Source organism: Festucalex cinctus, chromosome 10 (assembly GCF_051991245.1).
Source record: "Festucalex cinctus isolate MCC-2025b chromosome 10, RoL_Fcin_1.0, whole genome shotgun sequence".
NCBI lineage: Eukaryota > Metazoa > Chordata > Actinopteri > Syngnathiformes > Syngnathidae > Festucalex > Festucalex cinctus.
Window position 1 is genome coordinate 11,015,789 of NC_135420.1, and position 12,887 is coordinate 11,028,675.

The following is a 12,887-nucleotide window of genomic DNA, read 5'->3' on the forward strand; positions in this document are numbered from 1 at the left end:
AATGACTCTGTGACCCAGCCCCTTCTATCTGGAATTGGCTAGCAGTTGCCTTCATTTGCGTGTTGGATTAGGGCTGTACGATATGGACAAAATTTCCTTTCATTTTTGCCAGACATCTCTATTCTTTGATCTTTGACTCAGCATGAGACTTCACATCATTTTACTTTTTTTTATGGTGCCTTCTGTATTTTGTGTTATTTTATTTATATACTTATAAAGAATTTTTTTTTTAAGTATTTTATTTGCGTGTATACTTATCTACTTATATTTACTCAAATTAATTTCATTTTGTGTTATTTTTAGGGCTGTCAAAGTTAAAGCGTTAATAGATTAATTAATCACAGAAAAATGTCGCATTAATCACGTATTAATGCAGATTAATCGCAGTATTTTTTTTTTAACCGCACTTGAGCCTTGAACGTAACCGCGGATGGTTACATTGAAGGCTGCGCAGGTCCGTGATTAGGTCAATGCACGGCATTTCCTACGCCTGTTGTTCCAAAATGAGCGGGGTGACTCCAGTTGGTGTGCTCGGTGGTAAATTTCGCTTTAAAAAACACCCCAACGGGACTTTAGATAAAACAAAAGTAATTTCCGTTTAATTAATAATTGCTTAATTGCACCCAATTGATATGATGCTGTTACGTTTTGAACAATACACGCATGCATGCAATTGCGTACATGCATTTAATCAATGTTTGCAAATGACATTCAGATAATAAAATGCGTTAATGTCAAAATATTACGGTATTTTGTATTTATTTTATATTAAGCAAATAATTTAGCTGATTAATCGTGATTAATCAAAATTAAAAAGTGTGATTAATCAGATTAAAAATTTTAATCGTTTGACAGCACTAGTTATTTTATTTCACTTGTGTCTACTAAAAGACTAATTTCTATTCCATGCACAGCACTTTGTATGCAGCAATGGCTGTTTTAAAGTGATTTAGAAATAAGGTTGAGTTATGTCGATGATAGGGGTGTGAATTGCCTAGTACCTGACGATTCGATTTGTATCGCGATTCACAGGTCACGATTCGATTCGATACCGATTAATCCCGATACGAATTTATAAGTTGATTGTTGCGATTTTTTTCATTCAAATTTAGAAAATACTAATCAGTAAACTTGAAGAGTGTAAGATTTGTATGAAAATGTATTATTTATTTATCTGAAACTTCAGTCTTATACAGGTTGTAATCTGTTTCATGTTTGAACAGCATTAAAATAAAATATTAAGGCTTAATGTTCCGTTCATATAACATTCTTCCATGCTTAAGGTGTGAACCCTAACCCGAAGTGAGACGTTTTGTTGAATATTTTTCCATTAAAGATGGAAGTTTAAAAATCGATTCAGCCGCCTATTGAATCGATTCGAGAATTGCGCGACGTAGTATCGTGATATATTGCCGAATCGATTTTTTTTAACACCCCTAGCGATGATATACAGAAACAACATATGGGTTCAGTGAAAAACTAAGCAGAATATCAATCCAAAAGGATGTGTAAAGTGCTGTTTTTTTAATTAGAACTTAGTGACAGTCATCAACTTGAACAAACAAAAGAATTCAACTCACATTGTACTGCAACTGCTTTAGTGATAAATAATTTTATGCTCCTTAGTTGTTGTTGTGTATGTGTGACTGCTTGGGTCTGTTAACAGCATACTGTGTATTGCTACAATTCATCCTTGCTGTGTGGCTTGACTAATTAAAATAAAAGTTTGACACTCACTTGTAAACGTAACCAGTGGACTCAGGATTCCCATTGATGTCAACTGTGTCATCCTAGATCAAGGTTTGGCATTTGGTGGCTTCCATTAAAGCGGCACGACTGCTCATTGCTCAGTCTTTATCCCAGCGCCAGCCGGCAAATGCGCACTATCTACCCGGAAGTAGATTTGGCTAAGGCACGTCTGCAGAGCGCGCGTCTCCCCTCCGCCCCACCCCATCCCTCCTGATCCTGATTGTCATTGGCTTGCTTAGTTGTCAATCACAGCCAAACTTGAAAGGAGGTATGTGGTTGGCTGGCACGCCATGCTTTACTTAAAACAGAAGACGCAAGTTTACGTGACTGATAGGACGAATACTTGGTGAGTCATCTTGCTAGGGCGGGCACGGCTGACTGACAGGGCGGGCACGGACCCCCAAGGCCCGGCCATGGCGACGGGTCCGCATACAAACATATATGGCGCTTTTCTACCGGACCAGTTCCACACCGAAGCAGCCTTTTTTTTTATCCCCGGATGTCTCCATGGGACTCTTTCGGGGCCGAGCGGTTCCGTTGTAACCGCTGTTTAGAACCCTTTCCCTTTTGGTTCTGTAGTGCCGGTCGTCGGGAGACGAGGGGAGCCGTGTCATTACCTGTCACCTGATTGGCCGACAGCAGCGCAGAGCGCAACGCCGTGGCACACGCCCATTTTCTTGTTTGTGAGAGAAGCAAAGGCATAGTCATAAAAATACGGTAATACAATAAATATAATAAAGTTTTACAACAACACTGAACTATATTTACAATTTAAAAAGTACTTGTGGATGGATTTGTAATGTTTGTGGTTTAAAAAAAATCACGAGTGCACAGCGCTCGCTGGTGGTGTGTTCCCATTCACTTGAATTAGAGTGCCAGCGGCAGAGCTCTCCATTTAGAAATAGCGTTGTGAGCCGGTCGTGATTAGCAATATTTCATCCATGGTGAACCATATTAGATTGTAACTATGGTTCAATGTTGGCATGACTTGCCACTCGTGAAATGTTATGGCAGATCTGCACACAATGGGGAAAGCAAGCTTGGCTTAGACAATTCAAATGATACAGATGAAAAGGGCAAGGGAACATCGGCCGAGGAGCAGGTAAGAAAAAAAAAAAAGTACTGACTTTTACTGAGCTAAACAAAATAATGTTCACATGAGTTAAGTTATACGAAATTAATGCCTTGTTTTGATAGCCACTGCTGTTGCAGGCAAACCTCGTGTTCCAATAAAATATTTTGCAAATATACTGTATCGAGTTGCGTATGCCTAAAGTCATGCACAAAAAAATGGTGCGACCAAATCCTGTGCTGTGCGACCAATTAAAAATGTTACTCGTACCAGTGCTACCAGTGGAAAAGTTAGTGTAGAGCCCTGGGACAGCAAAAACAGGAGAATAACAACAGAACTGGTTCACTTTATTCAAAAGAAACAACAAAACAGTGAGCCACCACGCGTCACAATTGTCATACGCTTCCAGGGCATCAAAAACACCCCAAAAACTCCCGCCGCTGTGCAAATCTCGCGCGGCTGGAGGTGGGGTGGGCACATCTTCCCTCTCTGCGCTGCTGCCCGGTGCCGGTTTCCGGGGGGGGGTGGGGGGTTCTCGCGGGGGGCCGGGTTCGCGGGGGGGGGGTGGCGGCCGTCGGGGGGGGGGCGGCTTGTTTGGGGGGGGGGTGGAGGCATGGGTGGGTGGTGGGTTGGGTGCTGGGGGTCGGGGTGTGTTCGGGGGTTTGGGGTGGGGCGCTGTGGGGGCCCGCTGGGCCTCGTTCTGCGGCCTTGGGCTCGGGGGTGTGGGCCGGGGCTGGGGCGGGGGTGTTCCGGGTGTCTGGGTCGGCTCGCCGACCGGTGTCCGCTCGGGTGGCTTGGGGGTGGCCTTGGTGCTGCCGCGGCCTGGGGATTCCGGGGGGGAGGGGGGGGGGGGGGGGGGGGCTCGCTTTGCTGGACCGCGGTTGACGGCTTCTTTCTTTGGTGGTGGTCCTTATGCATGCCAGATCCGTCGCACCAGCATCTACTGAAACTCAACAGAAGTACCCTCTCCCTCCCACAGCCCCTTGAATCAGTTGGTGCTGGTGTCTGTGGTTCTCACTTTGCTTTATCTATCCTTCCCTCCTTCCTCTCTTTAGTTTTTCCTCTGGTCACTTGAGATCTTAATTTATTAGAAGTATGAGGTTTCTGGGGTTGGCATAAGACTCCGGTTTTGTAACCACGCAGGAGGGGTCTTGTTGGTGCTGGACTTCACTTTGATGGATTGGATGTACTGGCTTCTATTGATCTCACTCTGCCTTATCGATCCTTCCCTCCTTCCTCTCTTTAGTTTTTCCTCTGGGCTCTTGAGATCTCGCTAAATTTGCTGGAATTTAGAGGCTTCCGGGGTTGGCGTAAGACTTTGATTTTGTAATCATGGGGAAGGCAGGAAGTGTTTGGTCGGTGCTGGATGTCACTTTGATTTACCTTTCTTTTTTCTTTATTTCTTTTTTTTTCTGACCTTTTCTCTGGTCTCCTGACCATTTAAATCTCACGACTCTGGCAAGATTCTGAAGTACCTGGTTAAGGCGAAGGGTAATGGGATATTTATAAGGTTTTAGGTGAATGAATGAGTATAAATTTATACGTATTTGCACGCACGCACACGCACGCACGCAAACGCACGCACACGCACGCACGCAAACGCACGCAAACGCACACACGCAAACGCACGCACGCACGCAAACGCACGCACGCAAACGCACGCAAACGCACGCACACATACACACAAAAAAAAAAAAAAAAAAAAAAAAAAAAAAGAGCAATGATGACAAGACGTTGAATCGGTAAGACTACCGAATGAACAATTCTGAGCTCTTCAAGGAAAAAAATAAATTAAAAAAAAAAAAAAAAAAAAAACACCCCAAAATGAAAAAGCGCTGCACATGCACACAAAAACAAAGAGGCACCACCCCGTGGCACGGTGCCACACTGTGGATTGTTACACGTTAGGAACGGACATGACATCACGTGACTCATGTCATGAACATTTTATCCACAATGCACCTTTAGATAGTTACTTATACCACCAGGATAACCCGCCGTAAACTGGTGAACGGCAGAACCCAAGGGTGCACTTCCTTCCTTCCATCCATCCATTCTCTGATGTACTTATCTTTCTGAATTTTACATCCATCTGCTTGTCATACAAGCTATTAGCGTACATTAGCCAGTGTATTTTTGTGTCCTCCGGCATGCAAGCAGCCATACCCCATTCATCTGCTGCTGTGAAGGTGTAAAGCAAGCAATGAGTTATCAAGGACAAAGGCGTTGATAAACTGTCTAGCTGGGCTTTATTGCCTACTTAAGAGTTGAGTTTAATGTTCGATGGTCGCTTCCGTGTTTTAATGTTAAATGAAGCAGGGGATGTCATATCCGTGTGCATGCGCTTCTCGCACTATATACATCACGTGAAACGTGTCTGTGTGTGTGTGATATATGACTGAAATATTGAAATACTTATTTTGCGTTTTTACGCTTTGCCTTACGCCATGATCGCTTTTCATAGACCAGTAGGTCGAAATGTCCATCAGCAACAAAGGACCACATAAAGGGCCAAACATTTCTTCCGGGCATTGCAATTATGGTTTTAAAATGGTTCATTATTGTTTTGCGACATATGTATATATGTTTTTTGTTTCAACCAATTTTTGTGGTCGACTTAGCCGACATTTTCTTCCCAGCCCTATTTTGGATATCATATGATGCATTGCAGTAAAACAGTTTAACATCACTGCAAATCGCAACCAAAATAAATATACGGTAGACTGAAGTCTCCTCGAGCCCATCATCAATAGTAACATCATTCTTATAACAGCTCGTCATTTACAAAGGTGATTACTCTGTTTTTATTATATTATCCCAGTGTTTGTCTGTTTGAGGAGAAAAGACGGCAAGTACACCCCATTTCAAACGTTTGAAAAATATGTACCGGTACTTGTTTGTTTTGTGGTAGGAGGTTCAGACTGGGTGAGCTTGTCTTTAACATTCATCTCACAACATTTGAATAAAGTGGAAGTAGTCAATGTATGAAGAAATTGATATGAATATAAATTGCATGTGCATTTCTTAAACCACCATATACGGTATTTGCGCATGAATTCATCTTGCTTGTTTGAAGGTCATGGAATGTGATTGTTCTCACCTAAAATTATGAGCATCTTTGCATGTACTGTATCTTCAGAGGGTTCATTTACATAATGACATGATTTAAACTCTTCACATCAATTGCATAGTTTGCTTTGCAGTCACTCACAACAGTACATCACCACTATCCTTGCCTCTTCTGTTCGTCTAAATATGCTTTGTCTCTAGTCTTTTTACTTCCAGTCAGTACTGTATAATTCAGATTTTCTTCAAGTTTTTTTTTTTCTTGAAACCCACTGAGCTAAACGAGTCAGGATGAAAAACTGCATTGATCGTCTTTAAGCTTCTTTTCTGAAGGCATGAGGAATCAAAGCTGGCTCAGTCATCAGTGGTGTCTTGATCTGCCTGCCATTGAGGCTGGAAATGGGAGGAATGATGTGCTAATGCACAATAATTATTGGCTCCTCTCCTTATTGAGCTCACTCCTTTTCCATCTACAGAGGCTCACGTCATCGCACAGATTGGTTAGGTCAGCTATCAAATTGTGCTGAAGTTGCTGATTGATTTGATTTTGTTGTTATCATGTAGCACAGCATCATTTCTGATGGCCTCACTCTCACATCTGGCCTCACTCTCTCTTATGTAGATGCAGGTTACATTATATTTGGGTTAAAAAAAAAAAAATCCCCAAAGTATTTCTAAGTGTGTCAATTATAAGCGGCTTTTTGCTATTCGCGGGCCAGATTGGTCCCTTTCCCCCACGAATAGCTGTACTGTACTACACTGTACTTAATTTATTCCAAAAGCTTGAACTTGAAATACAAGTCATTGTTTCACTGTGCATGTGCAATGAATGGAAACGTCATTCCCTTTAGCGCTCACACTTAAGTGCTTTTACTCATTTTTGGAAGACAGTCCAGTCAAAGGCTCAGCGTAATCACCTTACAACATAGTGTTATGAGATTAATTGGCAAGGCTTAATTTATCTGTATATTTGTAAAACGCCATCTAGGCAAAAATATTTAGACACTACAGATACAGAAATAGAAAATGCAACTGACTTTGAAAGGAGTGACGCAGAAGTTAACAGGACATTATTCCTAAGTGTAATCTACATTCTTTGTTCTTGTGAGTTCATTAGAAATCCCTTCCTCTGCAAGTCTGGCAGTTGCCCACTATGCAAGTATGAGCACTGTTTGCTGCACAAAGGCGGCTATTCATTCTACTGTCTTCATCGTCACCACTTGCTTTTTCATAATGTGTAATCTCCTCATGAGAATATTCCATTCAGCCTGAAGAAGTGGTCAATAGATTCACCACAGTTATGTTTTTTCGCACCTTAATAAATACAAACAGCTCCTCTTCCCTTTTCAGCTCATCTTAGTAATACAGTATAAAGCACAGATAAATCGCTTGTGATTTTGAAAGGCACCGTAATAAACCAGCTGAATGAAACATAAATATGCAATTGGGATGGCTTTAGTGATACGGCACCTACTGTATAATGTTGTGTGAGCACTGTGGCTGTCCTATTGTAGTTCTTTTGGTTTGGAGTTATCCATTTTCTATGTTGCTCATTAGTCACGTGTGAACTGACTATCCCAGCTGACTTATGCCAGAGATAGAGTACAACCCGGACTGGTTTATTATTATTACATCTTTAATATATTTTTCAAATCACTCCCCTGGCTATGGTACAGATATGGGGTGGACACGAATGAGCGATCGGGGTGTAAGGCAGTCTCAAAGTACCCACTTTACTCTAGCAATGAGGTATGCTGTGATTGTCCTGGCCAGATTTCCATCACATCTTCAAGTGCAGATCTTCTTGCAGCTCCTTACAAACGTACCTTGCACGCGTCAATCTCCTGCATGGACTCCATCCTTGTTGACCGTGCACCTCTCCTGCACTGAATTTAAAGGGAACAAGATGAGCTGTCAACAACGGTGCGAATGCCCATTCGTAACTGTGTGCGCCTGTGAAAATACCTAAAGGAAGAGAACTCCACCTGTGTGCACAGTTAGACCGTGTTTTGCACTAGACTTGTTCATTCATCCACTTGTTCAAGAGTTGCTGTAAAATGGATTGACTTTTGTTTTTTTTATAGAATGTTTTTTTTTCTGCTGACAAACTTCTCCACTATTCTGATCAAAAGACGTTTATCACCGAAACAACACTGGCAGAAACAGAATGTTGTGATGACGCAAGAAAAAAACGTGACCAGCATGATTCTCCAGCACAGCTGTTTGTACTGTTCCTGTATTTTCTTGAGTTTAATGTGACTCTAAATCAAAGAACCAAAGTAGGCAGCTTGAAATGAAAAGTAGGCTGAATTCCAGGCACATTGACCCACCGGAAACCATTTTTTTCACTTGATGGTCCTAAGTATGGTCCTAAAATAGAGATTGCATCATCATGACCATCTTTATATACTGTACATTCAGATTTCCAATTGTCATGTGATGCTATTTTCTTGCAGCTGTTTCAACACAACAGAGCCATGAAGCAAGTTGTACAACCGATAACCGAAGGTTGATGTACTGAAGCTAACTTAGATGTCTTCATCGGTATGCCCCACCCCACCTTATTCTGATGAGCTGTATTTGCAAATCATTGTGAGTGACCACATAATGGAGAACGGCGGAAGAGCTCGCAGAGGAAATATATAATTCAATGCAAGTAGATATGAAAGCATAGGTGGCTTAATAAAAGCTTTACTGGCAGTAATGACAGAGGCAAAAACCGAAAAAGGAGTTCATACATATGGGAACAAATATGGAGGACTTTATACGTTCAGGTTGTCACATTCTTCCGAACCAACCTCATCTAAGCATCCTTTAGTGGATATTGCATTGTGCATTGGGGCACAGTCATGCTGGAACAGGGGGGAAAAAAAACATACCACAGTGTTACTGCAAAGTTGGAGGCATAAAAATATCTTTTGTGTCTCGGGGTCTAAAAGATTTTCCTTGGTGATTACCCTGTTGTGTAGAGTGTGTCAGAAGTGATTATCCTTTTGAACCTCTTGTGAAATACTTGATGTAAAAACCCCTGATGTAAAGTGTTAACATTAAGTATATTGGTATTTTTCCAAACTAACCCATATCAATACATAAACTCTACCGGTGTGGTAGATGAAACAAAATTGCTGCAATCACACATTGAGAGCAGACACTTGTCAAACAGCCTTACACAACATACAAGGACTTCAAGATTGGATGACTTTAATATTTATACTGTTTTATCGTTGGCTTTACCCTAATTATCTGCCACTTTCTACTATCTGAGGCTCCTGGATGCATACACGTACCAGCACACTAGGGTTGGGAATAAAAAACAGGTTTGTTTTTAGAACCAGTTCCCAGTAATAAAATTCCTAGGAATGCTTTGTTTGCTTGTCTGACGAGTTCACTTGTCAATTCCTGTTTCATTGTAAATGAGTGCAAGAAGTGTGTTTTGTTTCAGAACTTTTCTTATATGGTCTCAAGGCTAGGGATCCACGATAATATCGGTGACCGATAATTATCGGCACTTATCGACCAATTTGACATCAAACAGATAAAACAGATAATAGAGAAATCTGCCGATAATTATCGGCAATTTGATTTCATACAGATTAACCAGATAATAAACAAATCCAGCAATAATTATAGACATGCCACGTTGGTCCATGTGTGGTTGTGGCTCATATCAATAAAATTAAGCTTCATGGTGCTTTACATACATTGAAACATTGTGCAAAGTTTACACAATGTTTCAGTGTATTTGTTAGACTTATAGTAGGACTCGAAAATATATTTGTATTCAAGTTAATTTTGCAAACAATTATCAGCTTACGTATTGGTTATCGACAGCGGCAACTCTAAATTATTGGTTTATCGGTATCGGTTGAAAATAGCATTATCGTGCATCCCTACTCAAGGCAGATGCACTCCAAAGTTTGATTTTAATACGTGTGAAAAAAAGATGATGCTAGGTAAAGTTGAAAATTTTTGAAAAACTGTATAATTGCGATTCACCTCCCACTCTTCAGTAAACACAAACAAACTAGTGCTGTCACTATTTTTAAAACGAATATTTTTAGAATAGATGAATCTATCGATTATTCAATCACTTAAACGACTAATTGGATTCATTTTAATTTTGCATTAAAGTGTATTACAAAAGCTTTGTTTCCCCCCTGATTACTGTTTATTAACCAATGATTGGTGTTTATTTTGTACTTCGTATTAGTAGAGTGATTTAAAAAAAAAGGTGGGTTGATGTTGTACTATGTTACCGGGTCGGTCATTGTTTCCGATTTCCGATCACGTGATCATATCGGGACATCCCTACTTAATACTGCTACTACTAATTCCCATTACCTCTATGAAAAGTTTACAGCTTTCAACATTTTCTAAGATTCCCCACTTCACACCCATTACTGACAGTTCACCAAAATATTTTAGATAATGGCAATAGTTATTGTGGGTTATTAATGGGTTACTCATGAAAAACTATTGCTGCAGACGGTGCTGATAAACTGAAGCACTCTGAAAGCATTTAAAGTGGTCTGAGGGCTGCTAGTGGACTGTGGGTTGCCCACAGCAATGAATACAGGACTCATTAGAATGGCTGTCATGCCACCATGCTGTCTGCAGCATTTGAGCCAATGCACAGTGTGGCCAGTCACATTTCAGTACTTGTCAGGATTACAAAGTTAAATACCAGCAAGCTCTTTCTTCTGAACGCACTGTTGCAATGTTTGAAAACGACCTTCACAGTGGAAGAGCAGCGGGCAAGCGGATAAGGTTGTCAACGTCTTTTGTAAGTACAGAAGAAATTATTTTAAATTAGTAGCAATTATTATTTTTTTGCCTCCATGTCCAATTTCAACTCGAGTATTTTTTCCCCCAATTCTTATGGCATTATACTTTGGGCAGTTTTTTTTTTTTTTTTTAAATGTAAAATAGTAATGTTAAGTTTGTGTTTGTGGTTTTAGATGTTTCTATCCTCCAACACGCCTGATTCTAAACAGCAGTATCATGATCAGGCTTCTGCTGAGCTTGCTGGTGAGCTGATTATATGAATCAGGTGTGTTTGGAGGACGGAAACTTCTCAAACCTGCAGGACTGCGGCCTATGGGGACCAGGATTGGGGAAGCCTGTATGGTGCATACAACTTGATATATACAGCTGAATGAAAGTTTCGTTTCCTTCCTGGGTTTAAACATATAAAATAGGGGTGTGAATTGCCTAGTACCTGACGATTCGATTCGTATCACGATTCACAGGTCACGATTCGATTCGATACCGATTAATCCCGATACGAATGGTCACGATTCGATACCGATTAATCCCGATACGAATTTATAAGTCGATTGTTGCGATTTTTTTCCATTCATATTTAGAAAATACTAATCAGTAAGCTTGTAGAGTGTAAGATTTATATGAAAATGTATTATTTATTTATCTGAAATTTCAGTCTTATAGAGGTTGTAATCTGTTTCATGTTTGAACAGCATTAAAATAAAAATATTAAGGCTTAATGTGCCGTTCATATAACATTCTTCCATGCTCAAGGTGTGAATCCTAAAAAAAAAAAAAAAAAAAAAAAAAAAAAAAAAAAAAAAAAAAAAAAAAATCGATTCTGCCGATTATTGAATCGATTCGAGAATCGCGCGATGTAGTATCGCGATATATCGCCGAATCGATTTTTTTTTTTTTAACACCCCTAATATAAAATTACCGTAACTGGTTGTTTGAGAGTTTGGGGTATGTGGAAAACATAGTGGTGGTAATGCTTAATTATTAAATAATGCAATAATGGTGTATGTTATAGACCTGGGGTCTGCAACCTAGGGTTCTGTAGCCACATGTGGCGCTTTAGTCCCTCTCCCTTGGCTCCCTGTGGATCTCTAAAATATTTGTAGTATTTAGTATATATTTTTTTATATATTTATTTTTATTTTTTGGATAAAGTATTCCTTAAATAAATTAACAATTTAGATTTAAATAAATAAATGAATACATAAATATTCATTGTCAGAGTCTAAATTGTTGAGTTGTCAGAAAAAGACAGACGAAAGGTAGATGAAAAAGTTTTTTAAAAAGTAAGAGGAAAATTTGTAAATTACCATAAAATGTCCATGAATTTACCAAAACTGTTAAAGGAAGAACACAACCAGTCCAGGGTGTACCCCGCCTACTGCCCAAAGCCAGCAGAGATAGGCTCCAGCAACCCCCGCGACCCTTGCTTGGAATAAGCGGTCGAGTAAATGGATGGATGGATAGAGGAAGAACAGTAAATTTGAAAATGAGGAAAAATACATTATTGGCAAAAAATAGGTCAGAAAATTTATTACTAAAAAGCAGAAAATAAACTGTTTAAAAGGTACTTATAAAATGTCCAAAAATTAACATGAAATGTACACAAAATTGCCACACAAAAAAGTTAGAAAATTGATTTAAGAAAAGGCTGGAAAGAGAATGTTCAAAAAGTAGCCATAAAATGTCCAAAAACAAAAGAAATCTCGAAAATCACCATAAAATGTCCACAAAATTGCCAAAAAATGTCAGAAAATTGATAGCAAAAAAGACAAAAAAATGTCAACAAAGGCCATGAAAGGAAGGAGAGAGGCAGAAAATTATATACCGTATGTCCATAAAATTGCCAAAAATTTCAGAAATTTGACACAAAGGCAGAAAAGTGTAAAAATGTATGAAAAACAAAAAGAAAAATTACACACACTAAAAAATAAAATAAATCCAAAACGGAAGACGAAAGGTAGAAAAAAATGAATCTCAAAGTAATGGATGTTGCAGCTTTTTCTGTTATGGTGCAGCTCTAATTAGCTCTTGGGCCCTCAGCAAATTAGACTAACATGCACACACTGTTTTGCAGCTCCAAACAGACTTTTTATGATTGATTTGGACTAAAATGGGTAGGAAATGTTTCTGACCCCAGGTATAGCCATATGGTTATATAGTCAGATCTATTTTAAAGAAACAAACAAACAAAACAAAAAAAACTTGCTTACCCTGC

The 12,887-nt window shown here is 39.7% G+C and overlaps 1 protein-coding gene across 3 annotated transcripts in view; it reads left to right on the top strand.

Moving 5' to 3' along the window:
• The window catches only part of ano8b (anoctamin 8b), a 55,699-nt gene that overhangs the window by 16,753 nt on the left and 26,059 nt on the right, over positions 1 to 12,887 (top strand). The window contains exon 1 of one of the 3 annotated variants that reach the window (XM_077534956.1): positions 10,546 to 10,670. The exons of the other annotated variants lie outside the window; for them this stretch is intronic. The gene's annotated coding sequence lies outside the window, so the exon portion shown is untranslated. Of the gene's footprint in view, positions 1 to 10,545; positions 10,671 to 12,887 lie in introns of those variants that run through there. 3 annotated transcript variants of the gene reach the window in all.